This window comes from Oncorhynchus masou, chromosome 9 (genome assembly GCF_036934945.1).
Source record: "Oncorhynchus masou masou isolate Uvic2021 chromosome 9, UVic_Omas_1.1, whole genome shotgun sequence".
Classification (NCBI taxonomy): domain Eukaryota; kingdom Metazoa; phylum Chordata; class Actinopteri; order Salmoniformes; family Salmonidae; genus Oncorhynchus; species Oncorhynchus masou.
In genome coordinates, this window is record NC_088220.1 from 41,601,571 (window position 1) to 41,624,606 (window position 23,036).

The following is a 23,036-nucleotide window of genomic DNA, read 5'->3' on the forward strand; positions in this document are numbered from 1 at the left end:
AGCTCGGGACAGAGGGGCGGAAGTTCTGGGCTGAGGGGCTCTGGCGCCTCTGGGCTGAGGGGCTCTGGCGGCCCCTAGCTGACTGGCGGCACTGGCGGCCCCTTGCTGACTGGCGGCACTGGCGGCCCCTGGCAGACTGGCGGCACTGGCGGCCCCTTGCAGACTGGCGGCACTGGCGGCGCTGGGCAGACTGGCGACTCTGATGGAGCTGGGCAGACGAGAAGCTCAGATGGAGCTGGGCAGACGGGAAGCTCCGGCAACGCTGGAGAGGCGGGAGACTCCGGCAGCGCTGGAGAGGAGGAAGGCTCCGGCAGCACTGGACAGGCGGGAGCACCTTTAGAGATGAGACGGAGAGACAGCCTGGTGCGGGAGACTGCCACCGGAGGGCTGGTGCGTGGAGGTGGTACCGGATAGACCGGACCGTGCAGGCGCACTGGAGCTCTTGAGCACCGAGCCTGCCAAACCTTACCCGGTTGAATGCCCCCGGTCGCCCTGCCTGTGCGGCGAAGTGGAATAGCTCGCACTGGGCTATGCAGGCGAACCGGGGACACCGTGCGCAAGGCTGGTGCCATGTAAGCCAGCCCAAGGAGACGCACTGGGGACCAGATGCGTAGAGCCGGCTTCATGGCACTTGGTTCGATGCTCACTCTAGCCCGGCCGATACGCGGAGCTGGTATGTACCGCACCGGGCTATGCACCCGCACTGGGGACACCGTGCGCTCCACCGCATAACACGGTGCCTGCCCGGTCTCTCTCGCCCCCCGGTAAGCACAGGAAGTTGCCGCAGGTCTCCTACCTGGCTTCGCCACACTTGCTGTGTGCCCCCCCCAATACATTTTTGGGGCTGACTCTCGGGCCTCCATCCACGCCGCCGTGCAGCCTCCTCATACCAGCGCCTCTCTGCCTTGGCCGCCTCCAGCTCTTCTTTGGGGTGGCGATATTATCCAGGCTGTGCCCAGGGTCCTTTACCATCCAACTCATCCTCCCATGTCCAGTACTCCTCGCGCTGCTCCTGCTGCCGCTGCCTGTTACCACGCCGCTTGGTCCTGTTGTGGTGGGTGATTCTGTAATGGTTTTCTTGAGGTGAAGGAGAGGCGGACCAAAACGCAGCGTGGTGGTTATTCATGGTTCTTTAACCTCTAGCGTCGAGCAATCCCGTATCCGGGAGCGTAATCATAGCCTCGAGCTCATTAGCATAACGCAACGTTAACTATTCATGAAAATCGCAAATGAAATTAAAGAAATATATTCACTCACAAGCTTAGCCTTTTGTTAACAACACTGTCATCTCAGATTTTCAAAATATGCTTTTCAACCATCGCTACACAAGCATTTGTGTAAGAGGTATTGATAGCTAGCATAGCATTAGCATACAGCAGGCAACATTTTCACAAAAACAAGAAAAGCATTCAAATAAAATAATTTACCTTTGAAGAACTTCGGATGTTTTCAATGAGGAGACTCTCAGTTAGATAGCAAATGTTCAGGTTTTCCAAAAAGATTATTTGTGTAGGAGAAATCGCTCCGTTTTGTTCATCACGTTTGGCTAAGAAAAAACCCTGAAAATTCAGTCATTACAACGCCAAACGTTTTTCAAAATTAACATAATATCGACAGAAACATGGCCAGCGTTGTTTAGAATCAATCCTCAAGGTGTTTTTCACATATCTATTTGATGATAAATCATTCGTGGCAGTTGCCTTTCTCCTCTGAACCGAATGGAAAAGTGGACGCAGCTGGAGATTGCGCAATAATTTCGACGGAGGACACCAAGCGGACACCTGGTAAATGTAGTCTCTTATGGTCAATCTTCCAATGATATTCCTACAAATACGTCACAATGCTGCAGACACCTTGGGGAAACGACAGAAAGTGTAGGCTCATTCCTGGCGCATTCACAGCCATATAAGGAGACATTGGAACACAGCGCCTTCAGAATCTGGGCCATTTCCTGTTTGAAATTTAATCTTGGTTTCGCCTGTAGCATAAGTTCAACTCACACCCTGACCATACTAAATAATGACAAAACAAAGGAAATAAAGGTCAGAACGTGACACATCCGCTGAAATTGCACCAATTAGATGCTAGTAATAATCATGCCTACCTAGTTTGGTGATTTTTTTTTAGGCCAGGGGTTCCCAAACTTGGTCCTCAGGATGCACTTTTTGTTTTTTCCCTTAGCACTACAGAGCTGATTAAAATAAGCATCCAATCATCAAGCTTTGAATCAGCTGTGTGGTGTACCCTTTAAGGTCCCGATGACCGAGTTTGGGAAACACTGATTTAAGTTGATCGGTTCTGCTCACACATCCTGCTAATCATCTAATCAGATCTGATGTGATTGGTCAATGCAACCATGCTGATATATGCGCATCACTGATCCAGGATAACCCATTCTACTACGTAAAGCGAGGTAATCACAATGCTGCACCTTCCATGTTATTTCTCTCTGATCACATGGACTGTGCCTTGAATGCGAACTACTATCCCGGCAAGGCTTGTCACCCAGCCGTTCCCAGGTGGCAGTACATACTCTGCAATTAGGGCCTATTGCACGTGGCGGCTCTCATTTTTTGGAAAGCACACCAGTTTAATTGCAGCATAACCCCGACTGATGGAAATGTCTGGTCTGTCTAGTGCTAGAGTCAGCTGAAAAACATTGCTTGCTAATTTGTGCTGGGAATTTTAGCATATCATAGCTGACTGATGAAAACCTCATCTCCAAAACAGAAAGCTATTTTGAATCCATTTTCCTGGTCCTAGAGTCATGAAATGTTCAGAGTACAATCAACACATTTTAAATTGGGAAAAATGTAGGTTTTCATCAGACCGCAACGATATATCGCTTCCACCTGAGTGCATTCCCAAAGTACCCACCTACTCCATGATGAAACGGTTTGTCTTTAACTTAATGTTGACATTAGTGTTAGACTCTCTATATAAGGTTAGCCTGTGCGCTAGGGAAGGTACTATTAAACGAAACAGTAGGGTAATTTAATGGTAATAAAATACGATTTATGAAGAATTAATTATCCCTTCAGGTATTTCTCCAAGCACTCTGCATCAAAACATGCCAAGGCCCTATCGTAGTTCAATGTGTAGCTACACTGTTGCAATTACCGCCGTTCAACTACCTAACCTTTCTCCAAAATGAATAAAGCACTTCATATGATAGCGAGCGTAGATATAAACATGCATCAATGAAAGCGAAGTTTCAGGGGCACGTGGCATTCTTTTCCCGTTATACACACACTCCTCTTTTGATGTAAGCTAGCTCAACTCATCTTTTGGTCGGGTGCTCACTAAAGAGCTCAAGGTAATCTATCAATAAGCTTATACATTATTGTCACATTATCTCTGGCCCTCTGTGGCCTTATCACATTACAAATATATGAAATAATTAAATAATATGATTATAAAATAGAATTTTGTGAAATGTTACCCTAAATACAAACCATTGACCTAGTGAATACCATTCATTGGTGTTTAATATGAGGGTTTCAGCATAACATATACTTTCCATACATTTTTTGTATGTATTTGTTGTCAATGTTTTGGTGTCAAACTGGTGGCAGTTGTGAAAAAAGTCAACAGTTGGAAATATTGCATATAATGCCATGGTATTGTTGATGAGATGCTTTTTTTCATTAATTAGACTACTTTCTCTTCAACCATATGTTCTATCTACTAGAAACTCATGGACAATATGGACACAGATATATTTAAAACATGTATAATATCTATTAAAGTTATTCAAGTAAAAAATACTAAAGTTACAATAGACTGCTATAGATTTTCTGTTAATTACCAAAATTACTGAAGTCTGAACTTTGGTAAATTATCGGTAGGTTTGCAACCCTATCTCTGAATGCAGTAAGTCACAATGACTGGATTGAGTCAGGGAGGAAGGGTGAGGCAAAGCGAGCGAGGCCACTCTCACACACTGAGGGTAGGGAGCATTGACTAACATCCTTGTTCAGTAGGACGCACTCGGTTAGCCAGCACCTGAGCGGTCTCTCACTAGAGAGGATTTCATTACTCAGAGGTTCGGTAAACAATTTCATCCGAGAGCTGCCCGGTGATCACAAACACTCTGGAGAATCATCTGTCTCTTTAAATTGTGTAAAGCGTTTAGTTCGCTGACTGCACATACCGGTACTACACAATGTCACTCACATACACACACACACACACGTGCACCTCATTCACAACCTCTCTCACTGATACCCCAGCAGCAACCCTTCCTCTTCACTCTGTTCCTCAGCATGTGTTCATCTCATTTCGCTCTTGATTTCATTTTCAAAACCACTCATTTGAGACATATTCATAATTACTTGGATCCAACCTCATATTCATATTGGGGCGGCAGAGTAGCCTAGTGGTTAGAGCGTTGGACTAGTAAGCGAAAGGTTGCAAGTTCAAATCCCCGAGCTGACAAGGTACAAATCTGTTGGTCTGCCCCTGAACAGGCAGTTAACCCACTGTTCCCAGGCTGTCATTGAAAATAAGAATTTGTTCTTAACTGACTTGCCTAGTAAAAAAATATATATATATATTGATAAACCTCTCACATGACTTAAAATGAAACCAGTTTATTAGTTAGTTCATTACACATCTATTTAATGATCAGAAATATTTTTCCCATTGTGACCTGTGCAAGCAATATGCTGTAGTTCCATAATGTTTCAGTAGTTATTATATTTTATTTTGTTTTTGACAGGACTAATTGGTAATCTGTTGGAATGTAGTGGGAAAGATATTTTATAATTCAAGCAATTCACACACGAACAGTTCTGTCAGGTCATTCCTTCTTTAGCTCCTTGATACCTGGATCAGCGGAAGTTCTGTTCTGTGTGGTGCTTCTCAAAGTTCTGCAAGGTAACACCGTCATTAGCATTTCCTTGGTATAACAAGTGACCTAGGATACTGTGCTTTGAATGGAACACTTCCTGTGACATTCCTCTATTTGATTCTAGGCAGTAACCTTGGCAATAGGCTCAATAACAGCCAATTAATTCCAGTCACGGCCCCCGTTGTATCGGCCAATGCATTGTACTACCCACCCCTGATGCACCCTGAATACCAAGCCACAACGATTCCCAGGTCCCCAGACCCCCATCGGCACCTGTTTGCTCTCTCTCTCTCTCAAACTGGGCCACTTCTTTGTCTGCCCACCGGTTTTAGCTGCCAGATCATGAAAACTGGGTCCCGTGTGGCTCAGTTGTAGAGAATGGCGCTTGCAATGCCAGGGTTGTGGGTTTGATTCCCATGGGGGACCAGTACGAAAAATGAATGCACTCACTACTTCAAGTTGTTCTGGATAACATTGTTCGCTAAATAACTAAAATGTCAATGTAAAAACATTTTTATTTCCACCCAGCCGCCGATCATGTTGAGAATTTTTTTTTTTTTTTGCCAAATCGGATTGGTGAGAGCATTCTGTCACTCAGTCCCTATGCATGAGCATGTGATCATGCGTACACCTTAGTGATTGCGCGTGCATGTCTGCCTGTCTGTCTGTGTGTATATATACATGAGCTGGTGCGTCTGCAGTTTGCTGTCGGACTACCAATAAGGGCCGACACTCAGGGATCTCAGGTCACTACTCCAGAGGCTCATTGTACATTCAGGCCACAGCGGGCGAACAAAGACAGCCCACTCAGAGTGTGTTGAATACAGCCTCAGCACTAAGAGCAAGCTTCCCCTTTTTAAAGGCCTTGTTTTCAGGACCTCCAATAAAGTAGCTGCTTTGATGCCCGTCAGGTAGCCATCTCTGCCTCTTTCTTTGTTATGGACAATTAATGAGCCATCGCATACAGCAGCAAGGCATTCTGAATATTGTGTCTGCTTTCAATAGTTCAGAGATGTAAGAGACAAAGGGATGGACCGGGTAGTGGTTGGATATGACATTTGACTGTTCTAAAAGGAATAGGTTATCCTTGTTTCTTATCTGACTCCTATAATCTGTATGTTTCTATGCTCCATCATAATATATTTGTATTGCTCTGCCATCTACTCAATTTTTGGTGTATTGACATTTATTACCTGTAGTTTTTTACTTTGTTCTTTCAGTTATTCATTTGCCTGTGTATTACCAGAGATGGTAAGGTTGAAGATGAGAACGTCAGTTGAGGAATAGTCTCTGAAGGCAACATGTGGTTTCACATGCATCTTAGTAAAAATTCGGACTTTCATTTAGCCACGTTGCATGACACATGACTTACAATGTTGTGTTCCATAGGGCACAAGAGGAGCATGTGGAATGTGGTTGGTCTCTATAATTTATCTCGATTTGATTCGTATTCTGCAAGAATCCATGTGAAACATTTTGAAGCCTTTGTCTGATACATCTCAGTCAGTCATAAAAACTGTAATTGTATGTCGGTTTGCACGTCCATTTCCTCAAGGTCTCCTGTCGCTGAGCTCCACAGTGTTCGAGCTAGAACAGCAGATGCCCCACAACTTCATTCACAATAACTGCAATACAACTGGATGGCATCAGACAATTTCATCTTGGAAAATTGCCATTACTTTCCACTGTTGTTAAAAACTGTATTTTCTATTTGTAGCAAAAAGCAATGCTGTCATTTATCGAAGTGAAGGGCACTGCAGTCGGAAGCAAATTCCAACATGCTATCATTTCAAATTCAAGTAAAGGGCACTACAATGGGTGACACATTTGGAAATTAGTGGCTATTTTGAAAGTCCCTCTACGGTCTTTGTCTACCCTTTCAATTGAGTGTTATTTAAAAAAAATGCATTTGGACACTGCTGACTGGATTCATTTGCTACCTTTTGTGGCAATAAGCTGGCCCTTTGCTGATGCATCAGACACACTCTCTTTAGGGAGCGCGAGTATCACACCATGTTTAGTGGAAGCCCTGACCCCAACCCGCCGGGGTTCTGTTTGCCCATTGATAATGGGTCAACTGAAAATAAATGAGTTGTCGTTGTGTTGCATATGAAAAAGAAACCAGGCAATAAAACAGAGGCCTGATTGGGGTGGACAAACAGATTGAAATTGCAGCACTCGAGGGTGGCAACAATAGCGATTTGTTGGGTGTACAGCAGACATGCATTAGATTCACACTTCTGAGCGGGTCTATCTATGCCTATTCCGTAATGGTTGAACTTTGAGACATACACACAAGCTATTGTTTATAGTATAGATTTTGTCAGCAGGAAATTATGAATGGATACTGGTTGAGGAGAGATGGGAATTGGGATGAATAGATGGAGGGATGGAGGGGGGTGGATGAATCTACAGTGGGAGGTTGTGGTGGACCGAAGGCATCTGTCTGAGAGTGGCTGTAATTGGGTGCCGTGTGGTGCCGTCTCATCAATATGAAGCCCAGGGGATGGAGCCCGCCAGCTTCCTCCCCTGTGTTGGACTGTTTGACCGTGTAGTCATTGCTGCTAAACGCTGCACACCCGGGGTGCCCCATGCCTGTTGCTGCTTTTGCCTCCTTGCAGCCTTGCTTCTTTAGCAACCAAAAAAATGAAAATTAATACCACAAGTTAAACAGAGGGGCGGGGAGGGGGTTGTCAGTCAGCTCAGTCCTGGCCTGTTACTGAGCTTTCTTGTCATGCTTTCAGGGGTCCAATATATGAATGCTCCAATCCGGCAGGGTCTACTTGGCCTCTATCAACATGCAAAGCGATTTGAAGAGGGTTGCCTCCCTAATTCGCCTGTCTGGAGAGTCTCTGGTTGTTAAGATGGAGCACAGAACCAGACCTTGGTTAAAGCACATGCATCCATGAATGCTTGAAGAGTGATTAAAAGTAACTCAAAAGTCTTTGGGCATGCATAATAGATTATAGTCCTATAGGCATACCAGACATGGGCCAAAAGGTGTTTGGGGTATACTTCACTGAGTTCCCCCTTTTGGGACTAATCAATTGGATCCATTGGTTCACTTGGTTACTCAAGACTAGCTCAAGCATTTTTATATAATTTGACCCGGGCCTATACACATTGTAAGAGAGTGTGTACTGTATGCTATCTTATGGATACTCCAACAAGTGCTAGAGAGCACATCCTGAACACTCATTGGCTATCAGATCTGCAGTAGGACCATGCAACTTTCCCCTGCAGGAAGGCCCAGTCAGCAAGGTCTTCTCAGTAGCCATTGCCATTATTTTAACTTTACTTTACTGGTTATGTTGTCCCAGTAATGAAAATGTGTTCCACAAAGGCTTGCAAATCAGGCAAATCCTTCCTCCATTATAGTACATACTGTTATTTAAATTGGACTTCTTCCGAACTAAAGTTTACTTAACAGCTTTTTGCCATATCACCAATCCTCAGTCCCTTGGAAAGAAGTAGTTTCGATTAATCTTGTACAGGATTATTTTAGTACATGACAAAATGATTATCAAAAATGGTAACCTTTTGAAATACATGAATGTTTTTATAGAGTAGAATTTTGTTTTCTTTATCTTTTCTATCAATAAGAATGAAGGATGCAACACTACATGAGCAGAAAACAAAGTCATTCCATCTTTGTCTGACTCGTGCTATATAAGAAATGATGTCAGTCTAGCAATCAATTATGAAAGCCTTGTTAAAATGGTATTTCTCTTTTTCCTGGGTCATGATGAGGATTGTAACAATAATCAACATCTGAGTACAATGTTATGATATAGATAATACTGAAGAATTTGTGAGTAACCATCAAGCTGAATTAAAGATTGTGGCGATAAATGCAGATGGTGAGAATGTAGTCATGATGAGAACGCTGCATTTTAAGTTACAAAAACGATGGCATAAAAATATAGCTGGAGCGGTTGCCTCTATACATGCAATAGAAGAAGAATCTGGTTATGTTACATAATCCGACGTGAACAACTCATTAGGATTGAGATGGAGGAAGTGCTCCAACCAAACCTGTGTCACTTCCACTTTGTTTTACCCAACACTAGACACCAGTTAATCATTAATTATAAAATATGTCAGAATACACTGGAATTCCCACAGGAGCGTTTCGCTGTATCAACGAAGAAGAATCACGCAGGGGAGGAGCAGGTCAAATTAAATAGGTTTCAACAGGATCTATTTAATGATAAAGACAGGGAAAATGCCCATAATTGGTTTAAAACATTGAAGGACAAGTGAAGGACCCATACTTGCCCCAAGGTCAAATTAGCATTTCTCGCAATCGTCTTTGAGCAAAGTTAATAAGTCTTCAATTAACCATCAGGGGTCCAATCTTTGATCATCTTCCTCTGATAAAGGTTGTGCTGAAATCAGTAGGAGGTACCTGGAAGCAGTGATGTAGTCAAGTCACTAAACCTCGAATCCAAGTCAAGTCCCTAGTGTTTTATATTTGAGTCCGAGTCAAGTCACGAGTCCTGGACTCGAATATTTGAGTACTACTAATTTACTACTTTTATTAATTATTCAGGTATGATACAAAGTAAATAGCTATATTTTAAGTAGTTACCATATTTGCTGGTGCATTGTGGATAAAGGCAGTCACTGTACTGAACAAAATGCTCTTACAGTAAATTACCAGGGCATACCCTTTAATATTATGTTTCCCATGGTAAACTATACTCTACACACTCTCCCCATCCCTGAAATGCACCCTTGAACTCCCCAAGCGGCTGGCCGAAACTCTATAAAACAGCCACCATAATGGAGACCTGATGATGTCACCTTGGTTAATGGGATCTGACCCCCAGATGTTTAAATTATTCAGTCCCTTTTTAAAGGAAAAAACAGATAAGCTCTTTAATTAATACAAACCCTGAGTGAAAGGGACCTGCGGCTGCCTGCGCTTTGTGAAGCTTAGTAACGATGTTTGGGCCCAATGTCCATTGTTCTCTTCCTGCAAATTGGAGCTTTTTAATGAGCGGCCACCATGTCTCACACTATTGTCTTCGGCACAATCAGCCACAGCTGGACCGAAGGGGCTGAAAGATGTTTCTCTGACTTAAATGGGATGAGCTGTAACGTTTTGTTGTTGTTGCAGCCCTTTGGTCGACAGGCAACCTTTTACAAAACTCTTTTTTTCATGTTGCTGTAACTCTCTTCTCTTTTTTGTCTTGCAGTGTTTCTGTTCTTGTTTTGTTTTTCCTGTCAGTCTTTTTTTATGTCTTGCTGTGTTTCTGTTCTTGTTTTGTTTTTCCTGTCAGTCTAATTTTATGTCTTGCTGTGTTTCTGTTCTTGTTTTGTTTTTCCTGTCAGTCTTTTTTTATGTCTTGCTGTGTTTCTGTTCTTGTTTTGTTTTTCCTGTCAGTCTAATTTTATGTCTTGCTGTGTTTCTGTTCTTGTTTTGTTTTTCCTGTCAGTCTTTTTTTATGTCTTGCTGTGTTTCTGTTTTTGTTTTGTTTTTCCTGTTAGTCTTTTCCTATGTCTTGCTGTGTTTCTGTTCTTGTTTTGTTTTTCCTGTCAGTCTTTTTTTATGTCTTGCTGTGTTTCTGTTCTTCTTTTGTTTTTCCTGTCAGTCTTTTTTTCTTTGGTATACAAAGTCTGCATTGTTGTATTGTAACTTAAACTACATTTGAGACCAATAATTTGTTGTGCACATTTAGGATCTGTATTTCTTTTAACATAGAAAGGAAATTACAATATAGTTCCTCTGCTTGGGAAATTGGTCCAATCACCAAGTCCACACCCCAGCCGCAAACTTATAGCAATGAGGGAAATAATTTCTCTCCACAAGAAAACATCAATTTTGTTTTCCTCAAACCTGATGCTATTAATTATACTCTCCCTCTCCCTCAGGGGCTTTGCGCTTATCTGATCTTTTCACATTGTGGACAATTTTTTTGTTTCAGTATATAATAATGGCGCCGGAGGGGGTGGGGCTGCCGTTTTACGGGCTCCTAACCAACTGTGCTATTTGGTTCGTTGTTGTTCATTGTTCATTGTTTATAACTCATTTTGGACATAATGTTGCTGCTACCATTATGTCCAAAAAGAGCTTCTGGACATCAAAACAGCGACTACTCATCTCAAACTGGACAAAGATTTTTCCTTTAATGAGTCCGAATTAGAGGATATACTGCTTCGTCGAGACGAGGCCTAAATCGAAATCATCAGCATGAAGAAAAGATAGAGAAAAAGTAGAGGAGGGTGGCAACTTGTAAGAATTTTCCAACAAGGGACCTCCCGAGTGGTCTAAGGCACTGCATCGCAGTGCCACTAGAGATTCTGGGTTCGAGTCCAGGAGACCCATGGGACGTCGCACAATTGGCCCAGCATCGTCTGGTTTAGGCAAGAGTTTGGCCTGCAGGGATGTCCTTGTCCCATCACGCATTAGTGACTCCTGTGGCAGGCCTGGCATGCTGACATGGTCGCCAAGTGTACTATGTTTCCTCCGATACATTGGTGCGGGTCGCTTCTGGGTTAAGTGGGCATTGTGTCAAGAAACAGTGAGGGGTTGTTGGGTTGTGTTTCAGAGGACACACGGCTCTCGTCCTTCACTTCTGTCGAGTCCGTACGGGAGCCTCGGCAATGAGACAAGACTGTAACTACCAATTGGATACCATGAAATTGGGGAGAAAAATGGGTAAGAAAAAAAAGAAAAGAATTAGACGGCTTCTCCATGTTTTGGCAGGACAGAGCAGCTACATTTGGTAAGAGGAGGGGGCGGGTGTGTGTGTCTCTTTGTCAATAACAGCTGGTCCACAATGTCTGATATTAAAGTCGCAAGGTATTGCTTGCCTGATGATAAACTGTAGACCACACAATCTACCAAGAGAGATCATCGATATTATAGCCGTCTATTTACCACCACAATCCGATGCTGGCACTAAGACCACACTAAAAGAGCTGTATAAGGCCATAAGCAAACAAGAAAATGCTCAACCAGAAGCAGTGCACCTAGTGGCCGGAGACTTTAATGCAGGCAAATTTAAATCCGTTTTACCTCATTTTTACTAGCATGTCACATGTGCAACCAGAGAGAAAAAACACTCTAGACCACCTTTACTCCACACCCAGAGATGCATACAAAAGCTCTACCTCGCCCTCCATTTGGAAAATCTTATCATCATTATATTCTCCTGATTCCTGCTTACAAGCAAAAACTAAAGCGCGATGTACCAGTGACTCGCTCAATACAGAAGTGATCGGATGACACTACACTACAGGACTGTTTTTCTAGCACAAACTGGAATATGTAACCGGGATTCATCCAAGTGCATTGGGGAGTATATCACCTCAGTCACGGGCTTCATCAAAAAGTCCGTTGACGACGTCGTCCCCTTAGTGACCGTGCGTACATTTCCCACAAGAAGACATGTATTACAGACAACAGCTGCAGTGAGCTACAAGCTAGAACTGCCGCTTTCAAGGAGCGGGACCACTAATCAGGACACTTTCAAGAAATCCCATTATGCCCTCAGATGAACCATCAATCAGGCAAAGTGTCAATACACTACTAATATTGAATCCTACTATACCGGCTCTGATGCTCATTGGATGTGGCAGGGGTGCGTGCTTAGTCCCCTCCTTTACTCCCTGTTCACCCACGACTGCATGGCCAAACACAACTCCAACACAATCATTAAGTTTGCTGATGACACAACAGTGGTAGGCCTGATCGTTGACAATGATGAAACAGCCTATAGGGAGGAGGTCAGAGACCTGGCAGTGAGTGCAACAGAACTGATGTTACAGGCGAAACCCAGATAAAAATCCAATCAGGAAGTGCCACATTTTTTGACTCCTTATATGGCTGTGAATGGGCTACGAATGAGCTTACGCTTTCTACGTATTTCCCAAGGTGTCTACAGCATTGTGACGTATTTTTACGCATTTATGTTGAAGAATAGCCGTAAGTGACCACAGTGAGCAAGTGGTCACATGATGGCTCCCGCAGAAAATATTGCATAAAGTACTGAGGTAGCCATTATTCCAATCGCTTCTAATGAGAAACCAATTATCCCGACGGATGTATTATCGAATAGATATGTGAAAAACACCTTGAAGATTGATTCTAAACAACGTTTGCCATGTTTCTGTCGATATTATGGAGTTAATTTGGAAAAATGTTTGCCATTTGTAGTGACCGCATTTTCTGGTCGATTTCTCAGCCAAACGTGAAGAACAAACGGGATGTCACGCCCTGGTGTATTTTTGTGTTTTTCTTCATGTATTGGGTCAGGCCAGGGTGTGGCATAGAGTTTTTGTATTGTGGTGTGTTTTGTCTTGGGGTTTTGGTGTGTATGTATTTGGGATTGTAGCTAGTGGGGTTATCTAGCAAAGTCTATGGCTGTCTGGAGTGGTTCTCAATCAGAGGCAGGTGCTTATCGTTGTCTCTGATTGGGAACCATATTTAGGCAGCCATATTCTTTGAGTTTGTGTTGGGTGATTGTCCTGAGTGTCTTGACGTCCTTATTATGTGTTAGTTTGCACCAGTTTAGGCTATTTCGGTTTTCATTACGTTTATTGTTTTGTAGAGTTTGTGTTTTGGATTCGTGTTACGTTTGTTTTATTAAACATGGATCACAATATACACGCTGCAGTTTGGTCCGACTCTTCTTCACCATTAGAAAACCGTGACAGAATCACCCAACTGTAAACGGACCAAGCAGCGTGTCAACAGGCAGGAGCAGCCCAAAGAGGAGCTGCGTATTAAGGATTTCTGGACATGGGAGGAAATCCTTGACGGGAGAGGACCCTGGGCTAAACCAGGGGAGTGTAGCCACCCAAAGGTGCAGCAGGAGAAGAGGAAACAGGAGCCACAGGAGAGGCAACAGAAGCAGCTTCAGTGGGAGAGGCTACACCACTTGGAGAATTGGACATGGGAGGAAGAACTAGACGGAAAAGGACCCTGGGCTCAGCCTGGTGAATATCGCCGCCCCAAGGAGGAACTAGAGGCGGCTAAAGCGGAGAGGTGCTGGTATGAGGAGGCAGCACGGCGATGTGGATGGAAGCCCGGGAATCAGCCCCAAAAATTTCTTGGGGGGGGGCTACGCCAGGTAGGAGACCTGCGCAAACTCCCTGTGCTTACCGGGGGGCTAGAGAGACCGGGCAGGCACCGTGTTATGCAGTGGTGCGCACGGTGTCCTCAGTGCGGGTGCATAGCCCGGTGCGGTATATTTCAGCTCCGCGTATCGGCCGGGCTAGATTGAGCGTCGAGCCAAATGCCATGAAGCCGGCTCTACGCATCTGGTCCCCAGTGCGTCTCCTTGGGCCGGCTTACATGGCACCAGCCTTGCGCTCGGTGTCTCCGGTTCGCCTACATAGCCCAGTGCGGGCTATTCCACCTCGCAGCACTGGCAGGGCAACCGAGAGTATTCAACCAGGTAAGGTTGGGCAGGCTCGGTGCTCAAGAGCTCCAGTGCGCCTGCATGGTCCGGTCTATCCAGTACCACCTCCACACCCCAGCCCTCCGGTAGCAGCTCCCCGCACCAGGCTTCCTGTGCGTGTCCTCGGCCGAATACCACCAGTGCCAGCACCACGCATCAGGCCTACAGTGCGCCTCGCCTCTCCTGCCCTGTCGTAGCCTTTCTCCTCTCCAGCGCTGCCGGAGCCTCCTGCCTGTTTGGAGCAGCCAGAGCTGCCAGTCTGCATGGAGCAGCTAGAGCTGTCAGTCTGCATGGAGCAGCTAGAGCTGTCAGTCTGCATGGAGCAGCTAGAGCTGCCAGTCTGCATGGAACTGCCAGTCTGCATGGAGCTGCCAGTCTGCATGGAGCTGCCAGTCTGCATAGAGCTGCCAGTCTGCATGGAGCAGCCAGAGCTGACCGTCTGCAAGGAGCTGACCGTCTGCAAGGAGCTGCCCGTCTGCAAGGAGCTGCCAGTCTGCAAGGAGCTGCCAGTCTGCAAGGAGCTGCCAGTCTGCAAGGAGCTGCCAGTCTGCCCAGCGTCGCCAGTCTGCCCAGCGTCGCCAGTCTGCCCAGCGTCGCCAGTCTGCCCAGCGTCGCCAGTCTCCCCAGCGCCGCCAGACTCTTCCAGATCTGCCAGTCAGCCAGACTCTTCCAGATCTGTCAGTCAGCCAGACTCTTCCAGATCTGCCAGTCAGCCAGACTCTTCCAGATCTGCCAGTCAGCCAGAGTCTTCCAGATCTGCTATTCAACCAGACTCTTCCAGATCTGCTAGTCAACCAGGCTCTTCCAGATCCGCCAGTCAGCCAGGATTCGCCAGTCAGCCAGGATCTGCCGGAACCACCAGCAAGCCAGGATCTGGTAGATCCATCAACCTGCCTGAGCTTTCTCTCAGTCCCGAGCTTTCTCTCACTCCTGAGCTTTCTCTCAGTCCCGAGCTTTCTCTCACTCCCGAGCTTTCTCTCACTCCCGAGCTTTCTCTCACTCCCGAGCTTTCTCTCACTCCCGAGCTTTCTCTCACTCCCGAGCTTTCTCTCACTCCCGAGCTTTCTCTCACTCCCGAGCTTCCTCTCACTCCCGAGCTTTCTCTCACTCCCGAGCTTCCCCTCAGTCCAGTGGGGTTCTGGGTGAGGACTACTAGGCCATGGTCGGCGGCGAGGGTGGTCTATCCAGGGACGCGAGGAGAGGGGACTAAGACATTGACTGAGTGGGTTCCACGTCCCGCGCTGGAGCCGCCACCATGGACAGACACCCACCCGGACCCTCCCTATTGTTTTGAGGTGCGTTCGGGAGTCCGCACCTTAGGGGGGGGGTTCTGTCACGCCCTGGTCTAAGTATTTTTGTGTTTTTCTTCATGTATTGGGTCAGGCCAGGGTGTGGCATCGAGTTTTTGTATTGTGGTGTGTTTTGTCTTGTGGTTTTGGTGTGTATGTATTTGGGATTGTAGCTAGTGGGGTTATCTAGCAAAGTATATGGCTGTCTGGAGTGGTTCTCAGAGGCAGGTGCTTATCGTTGTCTCTGATTGGGAACCATATTTAGGCAGCCATATTCTTTGAGTTTGTGTTGGGTGATTGTCCTGAGTGTCTTGACGTCCTTATTATGTGTTAGTTTGCACCAGTTTAGGCTGTTTCGGTTTTCATTACGTTTATTGTTTTGTAGAGTTTGTGTTTTGGATTCGTGTTACGTTTGTTTTATTAAACATGGATCACAATATACACGCTGCAGTTTGGTCCGACTCTCCTTCACCATTAGAAAACCGTGACACTGGAGCTATTTCGCCTACAAAAATTATATTTTGGGAAAAAAGGAACATATGTTATCAAACTGGGAGTCTCCTGAGTGAAAACATCCGAAGTTCTTCAAAGGTAAATTATTTAATTTGATTGCTTTTCTTATTTTTGTGAAAATGTTGCCTGCCGCTAGCAGTCTAGCATAGCATTATGCCATGATAAACGCTTGTCTAGCGTTGGCTGTAAAGCATATTTTGAAAATCTGAGATGACAGTGTAATTAACAAATGGCTAAGCTGTGTCTCAATATATTTAATTTGTGATTTTCATGAATAGGAAGATTTTCTAGGAAGATTTATGCTAATTAGTTGAGGAGATGATTTTTGAGTTTGAGGCGATGCATTTAATAGCACACTTTGCCTACTGATAAAACTTGGCCCAAAACCTGTTTCAGCATGGACAGAGCAATGTACAGATTTCACCATTTTGAAGTAGTCACCTGGGTGGGACTTCGGACACTAATACATCTCCATGTACTACTATAAAGTTCTGATTTGTGTATAGCAGGCATATTCAGTAATACAGTACTTTGTTACTGCAGTCTGATTGGCTATGTTAATTCTAAATGCTATGTAATCACTCCGACAGACATAATGCACTGATAAGTCAACAACCCCAGAGGTTATATCAAGTTACTCTCTTTCATGCTCTGTTCCACAAGTAGACCGTTTCTTATGTGACGTGTGTGTGTGATATTTTGTAATGGTGCAGTGATAGTAGGATATGTATTTGACCTTAAGTAAAGTCACAGTAAACTACTCAAGATCAAGTCAGATGGAGTGTTTTGCCGACGGCAGGGCCCAGCACGGACACAAATGCTCTGACATCCTCCACAGAGCTGAATACTTTCAACCAATGAATGTGGTGGTGATAAACCCTGACTAAAGCTATCAGAAAACCGAGATCAGGTATGGCCGCTGACCTGTGTGCTACCGATGAAAGCGTCCTGCTCTAAATTGCATTACTAATCTCCTGAGTCCTGGAAGAGCTTCGCTGTGTGGGGCAAAAATGGATGTCGCAAACATTCATTCAGACTGGGTTATAAATTTACCGCTTTCGTACAGCAAAACTGGGAATACAAAAATGTGTGTGCGCATATGTGTGACCCGATCGGGTTTGATTGACAAGATGGGGATTGTGGATGTTTAAATGCAGGGTTCAGACAAATTAAACTGAGGTCTCAGAATAGGAGTGAGGTTTGAGTCACACAAATATCAAACAAATGAAATGTCAAAGATGATACCTCGCACAAATAAAATGTCAGGGACAATTCCTCAGTCTGTGGCCCCTCTCACTTGGCCTCATCATTCCCAGCCAGTCATATTTTTAGTTAGGCAATGCGAGGGCACAGTAATGGGCACTCTCCCAGGCATGGAAATGGGCATCCATTTGACCCGTCAGGACCCCATTATTTGAACTGCTGAATGGAACATACCAGGGGCTCCTCCAATCTCCAATCCACCAGGTCACAAAGCATATTTTCTCCACCCCTCGCCACCCAGGCACTTCTCCTCTCTGTTTCTTCCTTCTCTCTGTCTGGCGTTTTGCCTCAGTTCCTCCCATCGCAGCATCCCATCCTCCCCTCCACCAACTCTGACTATCAAAACAACAGTAATTAGGCAAATTTGCTTTGGTGCAAGGTTATGTTAATTATCATGGAATTATCACTTCATTAAAGCGGGCAGAGATACATTATCTCAGATTAAATGGATGCGAAATGGGAAAATAATGATCAGGCGACGAGAGGAAAATATTTAAGCGACTACTTGACAATGGAAATAGTTAAATGACTCCCCATCTCGTTCCCAAAGAGCTGGCCAAACCCAAAGAGACAATGCAGGCACACAATGCGACATGACAGGGCACAAGGACCCCCCCGTGCCCGAAAACTACTTGTGAGGCAAAAGTTTCTTCGCAAGATTTCTCTGCAGGTAACTTTTTTCCTATAGTGAGTTGCAGGTATCCATTAATCACACCAAATACCAATTACAGTTTTAACGAAGACTCAGATCAGCCTGGCGGAGCTCCTCTTTGTTTCCCTACGGCAAGACTGGGGTGTGTAATTCAGTGGATTGATGTCTCTATAATATTGATTCTAATAATGACCGTTATTATTATTGTTGGTATTATCATGGTGACAGCCTTAGTTTCAGTTCCTTTTCAGCTAAACACAATTACACTAAGTTGAATGTCAAAGATGGAATGCTGTGGGGGGAGGTTTGTTATGTCAGAAGCCAGGGCTGTCTTATGTAAATATATATTGCATTGTCACCCGGGTGATGAGCAGCACGGTCACCAGAGGGACGCCGTTAAGGATACGCTCTACTGGTTGATCTGCCATCATTAAAGAGATCATATTGCTATGGCAACTTCAGCAGGACTCCTGTCTTCCCGTTGCTCGGTGATAGATAGTGACTTAGGCAGTTGGTCTGGCCTTCGACAGCAACCAAATCAGGCAGAGAATAGGAGGAATCACTCAAGCCGTGGCGGTCGGGTCTCTCTATCTGAAATTCCAAAGAGACACGGGTCAGAGCCATGATGTATAGACACGAATAGTCCTACTTTCACCTCTGTAACACTTCAAGTTATAAATATGGACCAGGGTTGTGATATATTTTGTCTTTGGATTTTCTTTATAATCCAATCAGCTGAATGCACAGTCCATGGGGGAGTGCTGTACAAATACATGAATACATGAATACACAGGGCAGGTAAGCGTGTTTCGGGGGTTACAAAAGCTTGTGAATAACATAAGCAGTCTTGGTCACGTTCCATGTACTAGAATGATTCAGTTAGTGTTCTGCAGTATGACGAATGAAGCGGATTGAAATTAGCATAATATTTGTCTTGCATGGGACAATGTCTTATGAAATGGAACAGTGGATGTAGTCAGTGAGCAGGTTCCAGGAGACTTATCAAGACATCTTCTCACTAAAATCTGTGTAATGGACCTACGATTTCTAAAATGTGTGGTATTATCCAAGAAAGAGCCCACAAAAGGTTTAATTTTAGTTGCTTACTCATTCCCAAAGTTCCCGGTCTCCACACTCTTTGGAATTGTACCTTTGCATGATTTATCTGTGTTAAAGGTGACTTGAAAAACATTTAATGTATGTGACCAGGCATCGCTAACACCATTTACCCTCATTATAAAAAGTGGAAAGTTTGCTTGCTCCCATGATTATTTCAAGTCTAAACTCAGTAGGGGGAATAATTCAATGTCAATGCAGCTAGACCTTATATTAATTTCACAACAGACTAAGGCAACTTTCTGCATTTGTTTACACTTTTACAGATGTTTTTGTGTGGACTTTTCAATAGTTTTGATAGTGTCTTCACATTACTTTAACAATGACAATTTCAAATATAATGAAGAGAAATATAAACGCAACATGTAACATGTTGGTCCCATGTTTCATTAGCTGAAATAGAAGATCCATATACGTGACAGGTGTGGCATAATAAAGAATCTGATTAAACAGCATGATCGTTACACAAGTGTACCTTGTGAGGGAGCATGAAATTGGCATGCTGACTGCCGGAATGTCCATCAGAGCTGTTACAAGAGGATTGAATGTTCATTACTCTACCATAAGCTGCCTCCAACTTAATGATAGAGAATTTGGCAGTATGTCCAACCTGCCTCACAACCGCAGACCACGTGTAACCACGCCAGCCCATGACCCCCATCTGGCTCACCTGCTGGTTCATCTGAGACCAGCCATCCGGACAGCTGATGAAACTGAGGAGTATTTCTGTCTTTAATAAAGCCCTTTTGTGCGAAAATACTCATTCTGAGTGGCTGGGCCTGGCTCCTCAGTGTTTGGGCATTGATCGCAAGTGGGTGGGCCTATACCCTCCCAGGTCCACCCATGGCTGTGCACTTGCCCAGTCATGTGAAATCTATAGATTGGGGCCAATGAATTTATTTCAATTGACTGATTTCCTTTTACGAACGGCAACTCAGTAAAACCATTAATTGTTGTATGTTGCCCTTTATATTTTTGTTCAGTGGCGTTTACTATAGGTGTTATTTTGAATATTTGATCTAGTCCGTTCTTTGAAATTTGGTTTGTGAGCTGTTGTCTGCCTCACCCTAGAGAAAGCACAGACACTTAAGTTGGTTTTCATTGTAGATTTCAAACAGACATTCCTATGGTGATTTTACATTCCATTGAGGAAGGCAAGACCATAATGTAACCACTGCTACAATAGCGTCTCAAAAACATTTTTTTACCTAAATTGTCACGTCGACTCCCGCCCCTCCCCTCCGGCATTCGACGTCCGCCAGTATACTAACCACCGGTCCTGGGATTCATCATTACGCACACCTGGCATCAATCATTACTTGCACCTACATGTCATGATACTCACCTGGACTCCATCACCTTCCTGATTACTTCCCCTGTATCTGTCACTCCCATTGGTTCTTTCCTCAGTCAGTATTGTTCCTGTGTTTAGTGTAGACACTACTGTTATGTTGTCTTGTTTCATGTTTGCAATTTTATTCAACATTTCACCTGCTTCTCAATTCTCAGCGTCGCCGTTACAGAAATACAACTTTGCTCTGTTTCGTAACATCATTTGTCATTTTAGCTTGCTGTGTAATAGGAAGTGCATCCCTTTTGTAGAATGTGTGGAATTTGGTCCTAATACGTGACGGCCCTGAATTTTCCTGAACGTCTCAGTGCAGCTCCTTCCAATAGGGCACTTTCCCTTTAATTCCCAATTAAATAGCCAGCATCAGCTGCACAAAAGTGGGGTTGTGATGGAGACGTGAATGAGGATGTGTTCAACCCTCAGTTCCGAAGCTTCTCTATTCCGTTTGTTTTGTTGCCGTTAAACGTGTGTTTTGTAGCCTAATAGAGTTTACCCAGGATCGGATCCACTCTTTGCGCCCATGGACTACACCTCTCCGTTCTTCGTGGCCTTTCTCCAGGGGAGATCTGTTGGCGGATTGGATTGTCTGACTGACGGACTGACTACAACCTTTTTTGTATACGGTATTTCATTTGTTTTGATGTCATGTATACGGTGATGATTTCTGTAGTTAGTTGTAGTTGAGGACTTAGTAAGAGTTTATACGCTTTAAAATTCTGTGGTAAAATAATTGTTATATTGATTGTATGATTAATACTGGGTTTACGCTACACTTGAATGAACGGACAAACATTGCATGACTAAGGTCACGGGAGTTCACTGAACTCCATTGCCGAGCTGGACTCTTTTTAGGCCCGAGGTACAGGACATTTCTAGAAGAACCAGAACTCATTGTGATATAATTATATATGTGTGTGTGTAATCATTGATGTTGCTAATACAACCCACGCAAAATAATATAGTTGTTTTTGAAGTTCTTTCCAATGTTTTAAGGGTTTATGAAAAGTTTATTTCCATCCTGATTTTTACATAAGTCCTTTGTATTGGTGTAGACTTGACGGACCAGATGGGACTCATTCCCTCCCAAACCAAAAGGAGAAACCAATGTTTTCTCTGGTAGGCACAACCTACCTGGCACCCCTATAAGTAATGACCTCAAGTCAAAACCGTTACAACTTGTCCTATTTCTGAGAAATCATGCAAGAGAATCAAAGACATTAGACATTAATTTAACATTACATAGAACCACTTACCTCTGCATATACAGAGACATAGCCATCTTCCCTAATCAATTCCCCCTCCATTGGCCATTCCCCATTGTCCTGCACTACCACTACTTTCTCCTCAATCTGAGTAACTCAGTAGCTAACTGCACCACAGCCACTGCAGTACGGCTCCATGAACTCCCTCAATAATCCCCCCTCCCTCAAGGGCTAGCCCGATGTTGTATAAAAACGCTAGTTTGTTTTCGGAATGGAGGTACAGGTTCAATAGCTGCCATTCTGTTGGAGACTTGGCTCCCCAGTGGAGTTGTGGTAGAGGCCACAGGAAGCGCTGTTGGAAGGGGGGGGGGCTTCTAGAGAAGATTGTGGTTCTTTCCATCTGTGTGGATCCAGGCTATGTCGGGTCTCTGTGTGGTTCTTCCTCACCCGTGTCGTTGGTATCATTTATTTATTTATTTATTTCACCTTTATTTACCCAGGTAGGCAAGTTGAGAACAAGTTCTCATTTACAATTGCGACCTGGCCAAGATAAAGCAAAGCAGTTCGACACAAACAACGACACAGTTACACATGGAGTAAAACAAACATACAGTCAATAATACAGTATAAACAAGTCTATATACGATGTGAGCAAATGAGGTGAGATAAGGGAGGTAAAGGCAAAAAAAGGCCATGGTGGCAAAGTAAATACAAAATAGCAAGTAAATCACTGGAATGGTAGATTTGCAGTGGAAGAATGTGCAAAGTAGAAATAAAAATAATTGGATGCAAAGGAGCAAAATGTATAAAAATTAATTAAATACAGTAGGGAAAGAGGTAGTTGTTTGGGCTAAATTATAGGTGGTCTATGTACAGGTGCAGTAATCTTTGAGCTGCTCTGACAGTTGGTGCTTAAAGCTAGTGAGGGAGATAAGTGTTTCCAGTTTCAGAGAGTTTTGTAGTTCGTTCCAATCATTGGCAGCAGAGAACTGGAAGGAGAGGCGGCCAAAGAAAGGTTTTGGGGGTGACCAGTGAGATATACCTGCTGGAGCGTGTGCTACAGGTGGGAGATGCTATGGTGACCAGCGAGCTGGTTTGGCGACGAGTATGAAGCGAGGGCCAGCCAACGAGAGCGTACAGGTCGCAATGGTGGGTAGCATATGGGGCTTTGGTGACAAAACGGATTGCACTGTGATAGACTGCATCCAATTTGCTGAGTAGAGTGTTGGAGGCTATTTTGTAAATTACATCGCCGAAGTCGAGGATTGGTAGGATGGTCAGTTTTACAAGGGTATGTTTGGCAGCATGAGTGAACAATGCTTTGTTGCGAAACAAGGAAGCCAATTCTAGATTTAACTTTGGATTGGAGATGTTTGATATGGGTCTGG